Below are 12729 nucleotides of genomic sequence, written 5' to 3' on the forward strand. Positions count from 1 at the left end.
TGTCTCTCTATCTCCTCTCTTTCTTTGTGTGTGAGCGCGCAACAGGCCAGAACTTTCATTCAAGGTGAGCGCGCGCGCGCAGGTATCTCTTTGGCATTGGAACCAGCAGCAGCAGCAGCAGCAGCAGCAGCAGAAGCAGCAGCACCACTACAGCCACAGCACTGCCGCTTGCTGCTCTTTTTCTTTTTCGCACAAAATAGTTCTAAACGTCTCTAACACACACAAGGGAATGGGGGATGGGGGAGGGCGGATGGGGGGGTAGCAGTAAATTGAGCATGGGAGCGTAAAATTACAACAAGGCAGCGCCAGAGCAGAGCAGAGCAGAGCAGAGCACGGCCAGAGCAGAGCCTGGGGTCTCGGACGGTCGGACTATTCTAACAAGTTTAGAATTCTGCGCAAGCCAAGCGCAACCGACCGACCCGCACACCGATCGGCCACTTGTTCTCGATTCTCTTAACCCGTTTCCAAAGCACTCTCCTGCTGTCCGCTCTCTCTCTCCCGCTCACTCTTTCACTCTCTTGGCCAGAAGTCAGCGGTGGTCAGTGGTCGATGGCAGCGGCTGTTGCATGTAATTGGTTTGTTTTTTTTTTTTTTTTTTGGCATATCAAATTTCATTAGGCTGGCTATATAATTGCATCCGAACAATTGGCCGCTTAAAAAGGGGAAGTGACAAGGCGACAACGAGAGATTTACAAGGTGCTTTTATGATGACTTTTTGTTCCTTTTATTTACTGCCACAAATCATGAAAGCCTATGCCATCCCCCAGGCATCTCGTTTTGAAGTTGGGTGTAAGACGGAGAATAATTAAGAATTATTTTATCTGTGTATCAGATTGTAGCATCTGCTACTGATCGGTTCATTTTGTATGATTTTTTATATCCGAATTCTCTGCCGACTCAAAAAATGATCTCAGTCGTTAACCCAACACCAAAGTTCATGCACGAAGTACATACTATTTATGTCTCTAGTAAAAGTAAAAGCAAAAGCTTAACTTCAAACAAATCTCCAAAATAAACGGGATATGCTAGTCATGCAGTGACTCACTGCCGATTCATGATCTAATCGAAATCAATAAAATTGCGCTATAAATAATGTGTAAAGCACTTACCCAACGATCCAAACTTCTTCACAATCCCCATTCCCCAATAGTAATAAAACCTGCAAAGGAACAAACAAATACAAATACAAATACAAATGGAAATAGAAATAGAAACAATCTATTGGATGGATAATAAATGCCAAATCATGATAATACGCGCCGCACAAAAGACATTAACGAAAACTAATTGAAAAACGAGCATTTACATAACTAAAATGTAATTAACATGGACGCTGGTGAGGGGTGACGGGTGAGGGGGGTGCGATCAATAATAAGACACGACGTCGAATCAACCTTGAACTTTACGCTTGAGAGGGAAAGACAAAGGGTGGCCACAGAGCCATAAGGCTTTAAGACAAAAGATACAGGTAGAGTGGAGAGTGGAGAGGCCTCCATGCGAATTAAGAGACAAATCCGCATCCGTTTTGGGGTGAAAAAAGGCCTACAGACGGCCAGACGGATAGACAGACAGGCAGACGATCATTAGCTTTGGCCACACTCCGTTTGGCACTACCATCATTCTCTATAAATAACAATTGAAGCATTCAACAAAGTTCTCTTACAAAAACAAAACCCGAAAGAAACTTTGTAGCAACTGGGATTAGAACTTTTTGTTTTCGGTCATTAGAACCCAATTTTTTTTTTTTTTTCGTTGGTTCTTGCGGCTGAAAGCAAAAACTGTGAGCGATGGGGTCAATAAATTCTTAAATACCACACGAGCATCAGCATGAGCATGAGCATGAGCATAATTTTAATATTTAATATATCATCATTAATTTTGAGCTCTGTCCAAGAAAGGAGAGAACTTGAAAGTTTAAATAAAAGTGTTTTTTTTTTGTTTTGCAAGAATATATTATATCATCATTAATTTGGAAAAAAGTATCCAAAGATGGAAAGAACTTTCAAGAGGAAAGAATCAATAAAAGTAGTTTTTGTAAGTATCTATTATCTCATCATTCAGGGGCTGTCTAAGGAAGGAACAAACTGGAAATCTTCCACAGTTTCAGGGATCTCCAAATAGAACTGACATTTCAGCATGATTATGCCATTCATTATATCATCCGCTCTAATCACGAAAGGAAAGAACTTTCAGAATAAATAAAAGTGTTTTTGCGTCTCGAAATTCCCCAAATCCATAACAAGTTCTAGTATATCGCATCTCTCCCCCAAAAAACTTCGACCATAATGGAAAGTAAATGGCGGGGGGGGAGGGGGAAATAAAATGGTAGGCATAATTTTTAAATAAATATAGAGTCGTTTAGGCCGAAAGCAGAAGACAGTCAACAACAAGTGCGTTTTAGGCCTGGCCAAAAACACAAATATATTTTTTTGGGGCCTCTGCCCCTGTGTTATTTAACACCCAAACACAGGCACAGACACACAATCGGAGATACACACGGATACGCCGGGGCCTACGCAGGGGCCCAAAAGCCGGCATCGACGCACACACAGCTGTCCCCCGGCCCGGCCCGGCCTAATGGTGTCTTGGCCAACTCATCATCCATCCAGAGTCACAGTCAGAGCCACGGCCAGTGTCAGAGCCCGCGCTGTGCCCGCTTTTGATGGCTCTTTCTGGTGGCTCTCTCACATTTTTTGTTGTTTTTTGTTTTTTTGGGCGCTACAATCATTTCTTTTCTTTACATTTCATTTCGTTTTTTTCGGTTAGCCAAGTTTATTTCAAGCTCACGCACACACGCACCGGCAGAACAAGTTCATTGACTTCTTACCAAAAAAAAAAAACAAAAATTAAACAAAAAAAAAAAAGAAAAAGGGAAAGAAATGAGAAAAAAAAAACAACATTTCGGTTGTATCTCTTTTTTGGGTTCTGCCGCCGCGGCTCTTTTTTTGTTGGTTCTTCTTCGTGGCTGCTTTTGAGTTCTTGTTGTTTTCGTTTTTTATACATTTCGTTTTCATTGCTGGAGTTCATTGGCCAGGCCAGAACCACCAGCAGCAGCAGCGAAAGAGCCAAAGAAGCTGCTGGCTATACACTTCCAACAAATAAATGATGGTTGAAATGAAAAGGCAGTCCCCAGTTCTTTAAATGTATTTTATTTATTACATTTTAGCTTGTTCTTTGTTTCATTTTTTAGCCAAAAAAGAAATTCTGATTTTTAACGATTTTATTTATGGATTTTCTGTTCCGTTGGCTTTGGTCTTCGCCTCAAGTTTGTCGCCTGAGTCTTTTGTCTTTTGTGTGTGGACTGTGGAGTGGAGTGGAGTGGCGGCGTGATTGATTACCGGGGGATTAGGCAATCATAGTTCGTAAATTATTTTGCATGACACCACAAGAAAACGACTAGTTAATTTACGAGTGTATACATGTACGATACATATGTATTGGCTTTATCGGCACGCAAATCAAATTTCGGGAAAGATATCTGATCAAAGGTGGTTAAGAATAATTGGACAGTGGTCTGAGGGTGGCGTAACTTCAATTTGATTTGCATTTGGCAGACTTCTAATGATATTTATTTGTATCTAATTGTTGGTAATTATGTTTCACTGAGGCAAGAGGTGGGGGGTTCTGAAGATCACTGACTAAAATTAGTTGCAACTAGTTTTGACTAGATTTGTTTGATTAAATAGCTATATTCAGAGAGAGACGATTTGCTTGCAATGGCTTGACTTTAATTTAAGGAACTGCTGATCATTCCTGCTAAGAATAAAACAAATCTCTTCAATCAATCTTCAATCAAATGCTTTCGAAAGCAAAGTTCTTTCGAATGTCTCGGAAAGGATTGATCCTTGATCTTGACTTGAGTCAAGGAGCCCCGAAATCAATCTTAACCCAAATCTTGGCTAAGAATCTGATTGTTTGTTTGTTCGGCTGGTCACTCAACAAATTAAGGAGCTTTGCCACAGCACTCGTATTCGTATTCGTATCTCTGCCACTTGCCACTTGTTGTCAGCTGCAGCAGCCGCCACAAAAAAACTCAGATCTGGCCATCAATTACCGCCAGTTTTTGGCCTCCCCAGTGGGTAAGTAGTTCAGCAGTTGCTGTTGATTATGTGTTGCAGCAGCTGCCACTCTGCCACTCTGCCACTCTGCCACCGATCTCTGCCACTGCCACTGTGAGAACTTGACTCTGGGCCCACGCCAGAGCAGAGCAGAACCAAACCGTGTGGCGGCACCAACTATTTAACTGTTCGACGAGAGGCGGCCGCTCCAGAGAGTAAGGGGGCGCGAAAGGTGTTAAACACACGCGCGAATTTTGCGGTAAAAGCTCTCACCACACACCACACAACACACACACATACATGCATAGATGCAGACAGACACAGATACTCATTGATAGACTCTGCCATTTGGCTCTGACTCTGGTCTGTCTCAGCTTCAGTCTCCGCCACAGTCTCCGTCTCCATCTCCATCTCTCCGTCTCTCTGGCTGACTGTTGTTGACTGTTGCTGTTGTTATCTATGTGCCAAACCTGATTTACTTCATGATTATGTTTGAAAAATTAGGTTAGGAGCAATGAACTTGCCATTCGTCAGAGGCTGGAATGGCAACCGGCCAACGGGAGACGGCACGGGAGACGGCACGGGAGGCGGCACGGGAGACGTGCACTGGAGGAGAATCGGAGACGGCGACAAAGTGAATGCTTTTCTCTGTTCACCCGTCAGTCTCTGTTCGTCTGTCCGTCTGTTTGTCTTAGCAATAGACACCTGTACAGGTCAAATTGCGGGCTGTCGCTCTCCAGAATCATTGCACTGGCCAGCAGAATGGACTTTGATTGGACTGATGCCCGTTTGGTCCGCCGGTGAATGCCATGCCAGCAAAAGGAAGCAATGGGAATCTGGAGAGGAGGGAATCTATTTGTAGTTGTAGCAAAAAGAAGCAAAAACGAAGATCTCGTTTGCGAATTAAACAGGATTTTTTTGTAGAAATTGTAATCGAAATTTTGAGGATTTCCAAACTCATCAAATCGAATAAATTCATTTATAATTTAATAAATTGTAACCCATGTTTAGAAGGATCACAAATGATATTTGTAGAACATGGAGAAAAATCGAATTGATTTCCATTCATCTTTATTAATTCTAATAAAAATTGTTGTCCATTCCAATCCGCATCTTAAGGCCCCAAAAAGTATCTCAAGCAAAAGCAAAAAAAACACCCGCCGAAGCGACATCGAAGACTGTGAGAATCAATAACCAACTCCGCGACTCTGGCAGCTCCAGCTTTTGGCCAGGTCTCGGTCTTGGAGCCAGCGACTGCTGAAGGAATTCACTCTTTTTCCGCAACGAAATGAAAAATGTGTGCTAAGCCAATGACCGACCGACAGAAGCAGCAGCAGCAGCGGCAGCGACAGCGGCGGCAGCAGCGGCGGCAGCAGCAGCGGCAGCGGCAGCGCACACAAAGGCAAAGCTAACTGTTAACATAAATACGTGTGTACGTGGGGCATATTCGCAAATCGCGAAAAAGAAGCAAGGGGGCAGAATCAGAGGAAGGCGAAAGAGAAAGAGGAGGAGAAGGCGGCAGAAGAAAGGGGAAGAAAAGGGGAAGCGGGAAGCGGGAAGAACAAGCTGAAGAAAGAGGTGGGATGGAAGTGGAAAGAATCGTGAATCGAGCACCAGCTACCTCTCTCTCTCTCTCTCTCTCTTTCTGGTTTCAAGTGTTTGTGTCAATTCCCCCCTCCCCATACACTCCCCCCCCCACTGGCATTACACTCCTTCCTGCAGCCTACGCCAGAGATCTTTGCTGCCGCTGCCACTGCCGCTGTCTTTGCTCTGTAGTTTGAGGCGGTATTTGGAGGCATGATTATGATTACTCCACCACCAACGACATTCGAGGCAGAACTCCGGCAAAAAGCAAAGCAAAGCAGAGGCAAAAGCAAAAGCAAAAACCAGACAATAGACAAAAATTCTTGAAATGTTCTACATTTTACTTAATACCAATTAAAAATTGTACGAGAGTTTATTTCTGCCATGCCACATATTGTACTGCCAACGGTAAACGATGGGAGGCAGAGCCCCCTTCCCTTCAAAAAGGGAACTACTACACTAGAAAGATATAAGAGCTATGTTTTTCCAGGGATACCTCTGGATTTTCAATGCAATCTTCTCGGCTAATCCAATCGAAAAGTGACAAAGACGTGTAAGATCACTCTCTTGTTCCCTTAGATCACTTTCCAGCTCCTTTCTTATTTCATACACCACTCCCATTCCTTTCTATCCACACTCATTCAAATGTCGCCGAACATCCCACAAAATAATTCGAAATTATGCATATATCCCACTTGACTTAAGATCTTCATCTGTTAACAGATCTCATTGTTGTAGGCCATTTGTTATAGGGTATAATTTGCTCTGCATTGTCTGGCCATTGTACGAGAGTACACACATATCTCTGTAGCGCTGTATCTCTGTATCTCTGTATCTTTGTATCTTTGTATCTCTTCAAAGTTGTTTACTGACCAATTCCGTTCTGCTGCTGGTGCTGCTACCGATACCGCCTCTGGCATCGAAAAAGTTTAAAAAATTGTAACAATGAACTCTTAAGCTGATGTCGCTCTTGTTTTCCGTTTGTGGACCTAATGCTGATTGATGGTCGGAACATATGCGAAATACGATTCGTATCTGTGTTTATGAGTGTGTGTGTGTGAGAGTGAGACGCCACTTGCATAATTATGAACCGTTAGAGCGGATTCGTAAGCACTTCTTGGGGTATCTGGTGTATCCTGTAAAAGGAGCGCTCCCACGATCCACGGATCCACGGATTCAAGTCGTAATTGCCACAGCCGCTGTTGCCGCTGTTGCCGCTGCCGCATGGAGTAACAGTAAACACGCAACAAAAGGATTTCCTACCCCTAGCAGCAGCAGCAACACCACCACCACCACCACCAGAAGGAGCCTGCCCCAGGACCAGGATCACACCTGACGAAATCAAAAGCGTTCACAGTTATAAGGATGAGACATACGTATGAGGATCCCCCGATGCCGATGATGCTGATGATGATAATCAGTGAATCAATGCCCTCGCATCTGTCAGGTTTTCCATTTCGATGGGGGTTGGAACAATGCATTTTCCCATTCCGCGCGAAAATTCTCGAGTTTTTTATGTTTTTTTATGTGTGTTCCCTCTGGCGTTCGTTTTTTAAGGGTTTCCTTTATGGTTCCTCTACCCAATAATTATGTAATTTTAGATTTGGGATAATAGACAAAAATACCGAAAGGAAAATGCCAATGGAAAGGTAAGGGAAGTGTCAGTGTTGTGGGTTCTTCGAGGAGCCTTTTCGGTGAGCGTGTGGTGCTCTTTTCATTGAGAGATCACTTCGATTGCCATTTGAACGGAAACGATGACCTGGAAAAGCGCGCAGGACGCGGAAAAGGATGTACACTGACCCACTTAGTACAACACAAATGGAACGGAACTACTGATCCACTTTTACATCCAAAATGGGAACACCAATACCCAAATCAAAATCAAAAACAAAAACAAATGAGGAAGAAATCTCTCCAGCTTTATGGCATTTCCTCTGCTCATTTCCTTGAGTGTGGAAAATCTGTTTATGGTCCTGTCACAGAAAAAAAAAAATGAAATTTCCACAAAAAATAAACACAATTTTTTATGCTTGCTTATGCCAGGACTCATAAAGATGATGGATTGTTGGGTCTTTACGAGGAAGGCGCATTTTCCACGGATCACAGTTTGCCACAAAAATGATGCAACATCTTGTCATGCGGACCAGGTACGACCCTGGACCCTAACCGTGACCCAGAGTCCGCGTTCCATTGTCCATTTCGAGCCCGAAAGAATCGAGAAAGACACGCGCATTTTTGGCATAAAGAACAGTTCAAGGACTTTGACTGCCTATAACTTTCTCTCCCTATGCCTCTGCCTCTCCCTCTCCCTCTCTCTGGTTGCTTTTTTTTAAAGGCGGTGTTGCGGTCATAATTTTGCCCAAAAATCCCAGGTAGAAACTGTTTTGCGAAGGGACTTCATTTGAGGGTTCCTCTGTTTGTGTGGAAACTGTTGTCAAATTTACTTGAAATATTCCAATATAATCTTCAAAGATAAACAAGATTATAATTGCTAATTTGTGTCTGCATTCATCCTCGCATGTTTCATCAGGTATTTGCACACAAATGATGTACAGCCTTATTCATCCACTGACGACACTCAGCGATGATTACTCATTCGAGTGGTTTCGACTCTCAAATAAGTTGTCAAAAGAAAAAGAGCCGATCCCCAATCCGCAATCCCACTCCCACTCTCGACTCTTTCCCCGAGTTCCGCATGCGCAATGATAATCCGCATTTGATTCCGTATAGGAGTCCGAATGAAGCACAAAAGAAAGCAAGACCGGGAGCAGCTCCCTCCAGACGCAACAGAAAAAAACCCCAAACACCCTCCAAGTGAATATATACATAAATGTGTACATATATATGTATATTCATATAGCCGACACACCTTCTCAATCGAAATCAGCAGGTGGGCGGCTGGCTGCTACCGAAAGGGGGAGCTTCGTGGTCCGCCATTTCTGTTTGCTCAACTCATTCGATCAATTCGACGTACGAGTACGTATAATTTAACAAATGCGAAAATAAGTAATTTGTAGCCTCATTGCCTCTCCATCGCGTCGGACCGAACCGAACCGAACTGAACCGAGCGCTGCTGACGTTCGTTCCCTGGCGATCGTCGCGACGACCGTGGAGCTTCATTCACCGTTCATTCGTTTTCCGTTTCTGTTCGCCACCCCCTCGCCCCACCGTTGAAGTACGCCTCGTTTGGGGCGCCAAATTCTTTCGCGCCATTTTGTCGATTATTGATTTTCAATCTATTAGTTCTTATCAATCGATCTTCATCATCGTTTATCTTCTTCCTGTTTGGGCCTACACTCTACAATCTACTGGTCCATATATGCTACTGATCTTCACTAGATGTTTCACCTGTTCCTTGTCTGTAAATCGTTCCCTACCCCACAGTTGCAGGGCTCCAACAAGTTTTAACACCAGAATTTTCCCTCACCAATAGTAGTTCTTCCCTTTAAGCCTTCATTAATGCAGCTCCTCGTTTAATCATCATCTAATCATTGTTCTTTCCTTTTCATATGAAGATCGTATCCTCGGCTCCATATCGTTGATCCTCCCCATACGTGTCGCGCGTCATGCCGCTGCACTCCTCGGCGGGTTAGACGGTAGGAGAACTACAGATCTCCCCACTTGTTCATCCTATACTCATCCTTTGCTAATTCACCGGCTGCTATGCAGATCACTGAACATCACTTGACAACCTTTATCCAAGATCTCTTTGATCTTTCCTCATATCGTTTTACTTGCCTCCTTCATTGATCCTTTGCTCCACTTGACCATTCTGCCTTCCCAACTGTGTTGCGCATGGCCCTGCCCCATGGCTGTTGCCAAAGTTGCAGCTTCCCCAAAAATGAGCCCAAAGGAGCCCAAATGCCATGCGTTTGAGCTGGGGTGATTGGGGGAGCTGTGGGGAGGGAATCAAAGTGATTCACTTCACTTTTCAACAGTAACGAAAACCAAGTCAAGAAGAGACAGTGCCCCAAAGAGAGATGAGAGCGAAAGAGAAAGAGAAACAGAAACAGAAACAGAGAGAGAGAGTGACCAAGAGAAGCGGCTAACAAAATCTGGACAATGAGTGGAGGAGGGGAATACTCATAAAAAAGCGCGTGCACGGGGCGGCGAGAGTGTTTCGGGCTCGGGGACCGACCAACCGACCAACCGCCCGACCAACCGACCGACCGACCGCTGTCCGTGCGCGCTCTTTTCCATTTCATTTTCGGTTCTGGCCCGAAAAATGTATTAACGAACGAATCAAAAATCGAGAAGGTCAACAAACCCAGAGAGCCACGTTGCTGGGGAGAGATGCAGAAGGGAGAGGAGGGGCTGGCAGGGGAGCGGAGCGGAGCGGAGCGGAGTGGAGTGGAGGAGGGGGCTTCGTTCTGACCACTGACTGAGTGAGACTGTTGGTAACAGAGCACACGCATTGTTGTTGGTTGTATTTTGTTTCCATTATATTTTGTGCGTTCGTTGAACTCGAACGTTTTTGCTTTTTTGTTTTTTCGGCAGTTGAGCAATCGTTTTTATTTTATTTTGTTTCGTTTTTCTTTTCATTCCTTTCTGGCGTTTTCTTTTGTGCTCGTCTTTCAGGTTCCACGGGCGAAAGACTTAAGCAACAAACCTGGCCCAAAAAGTGGGCGCGCCTGGCCTCAATTTTTCCGCCGAATCTGTATCTGTGCCTGGGCAAGATTTGCCTACCGTGCAAGGACATGGGCGAAGGGGTTCAAAGGATTCCATTGAAAAGAGAAAGGCGACAACTAATGGGCCAGAAAGGAGTGGGAATGGGAGTGGGAGTGGTTAAAGCGAACCCTTTGACGGTTGATTTTATGGCTTTATGACCGTGTCCTTGCCGTAATTAAAGGATTGTTTAGACGGTAGCCGGACGACTGCTGCCATTTCCGCTATGGGAAATTTAGACTGAGAGCCGAGTGTGTCGGGGCTAGATCCTTTCACATCCTGTGAGCAACATATGCGTTACAATCGATTGTTCGGGGATTGTGTAAACATTCCAATTTCTCTCCTTCTTTCTCCGAGGGTTGGAATATCATTTTTCTCCATTTCACGCAATCAAATTGATTGAGGATCCACGCATTCCCCCATCCCCCACTTACCATCCATTGCCATCCTTTGGTTGAAACCCTTACAGCAGCAGCAGCAGCAGCAGGAGCACCTGACGCCGGCAGACCCTTTTCGAAACCCCGGCTATGTTCTAGCGGTACCTGCTTGGTACCCTGATGATGATATTCAAATAAAGCAATCTCATGTCCTGGCTGGAGAGAGCAGAAGAGGACCTTCATCAGTCCATGGTCTGCCGCATCAGGTAGCGCGCAACATTCCTTAATCCTTCCCTCAATCTCATTTTCAGCCGAATGAAAATATGTATGTCTTCGGCTGATTCTCCTCCAGTGAGTGTTTCTCAAGCGGATCAAAACGAAAGGATTACGGTAAAAATGTTGTTTTCTAACCATTCTTGGCCGTGTTTATTGTTCTATTGTTCCCACTGTTTGTTTGCCTGCTGTCTGCCGGCAGTGGAAGTGGGTGTAGGAGCAGGAGAGGGGTACGCCATCGAAGAGTAGTTTGTAGGCGTCAGAGGCGGAACTGAACGTCGGAACGTTGGATATTGCTTCATTTCATTTGCTTTCCAGCCAAGTGAGAATTGCGAGAAATGGAAAGGAGCAGCAGCAGCAGCAGCAAGCAGCAGCCACAGGAAGAGGCAAGGCAAGAGGCAGAGGCCACATAGCGGTTGTTACCCTGTAGCCTGGAGAATGTGGGTACTATGATTTCGATCTGATCTTTGCCACGAAACTAGGGAATGGATTTAAGATAAAATCACATGTATATGTTCTTAATCGGCATTAACAATCTTGATCTATTTCAGATTAAATACTATTGGAAAATCGGAGCACATTAAGCTGCAATTAATTTGAAATTCGCCAAACCATAGGTATACTACGAGCAAATCAATATAGGATAGGATCCTATGGAAACAAATTATACGATATACAAGAAAAAATGTCTCCTTTCTAAAACGATAAAAGAGTGATGACCACAAGATTATAAAAGTCATTCATAGGAATTTGTAGATAGTTAGATGAATATATAAATATATATGGATAGATAGTAATACATTTTTAAAATTGAATCGTTATATGATGGTTTATAGAAATGATCTTCTATTTCGAAAGATCACCCCTGCTTATATACTTTGATCGAAACCATCCACTCATATTCTAGGGTATTCCGAAAGTCGACTCCCTTAGCTGGCTTCTCTTTCTTGTTCGTACTTGTGTTGTTGTTGTTGTTGTTGTACCTCTTTCATTATTTAAATTTTATTTCTTGGCAAACAGGAAACTCGTTTCGATTCGTTTCGTGAGTCTCTGTCGCTGTCGCTGTTTGTGCCTCAGCATTATGTCAAAAAAAGGATGCATTGTCGGTGGCATTGCATAACTGTAAATGCAAAGCATAACTGTTCATGTAAATGTGTGCCCGTGTGCCGGTGTCTGTATTTGTGAGTGGGTTAGCAGTTGTCTATGAAGCAGCAGCAGATGAGAGGCAGCAGCAGCAGCAGCTCTAGAGGATATCAAGTTGAGCAGCGGCATGGAATGATCCGAACGGATATCAATTATGACAACATGTTGAATGGAAATTCTACCTAGGGGTTGGGGGGCCGTACAGAGCAGCTGACGCTGCAAAGGATTCCTTCGGAGCGGAGCAGCACCGTTAGGTCAGGTCCTGGCTTAGATTTTTTTACTGGGGTACTCACGGGAAGTGACGGTAATGGCAGCAAAAGAAGCGCAATTTGTTCCTTTTTTTTGGGGGGGCTATGTAAATGTCAGGGACATCTGTTTGATGTGACACCCTTGAGGTAGAGCCAGAGGTTGGTTTTTGGAAGAGGGCTTAAGGGATTTACTTATTATATCTGCTATAGGCCATACATATAAATCAAAGATACAGGATTCCTTATGGAATCTATGGTTTAAAACTTAAAATATGTCGGGAACCGAATATTTCTGATTTAAAGATAACTTTACAATAACAATTTTTACAATTTCTGAATATTTCGAAACGCTTGATGATTCTTACAGAATATCCAATGCCT

Source organism: Drosophila miranda, chromosome XR, assembly GCF_003369915.1.
Source record: "Drosophila miranda strain MSH22 chromosome XR, D.miranda_PacBio2.1, whole genome shotgun sequence".
NCBI lineage: Eukaryota > Metazoa > Arthropoda > Insecta > Diptera > Drosophilidae > Drosophila > Drosophila miranda.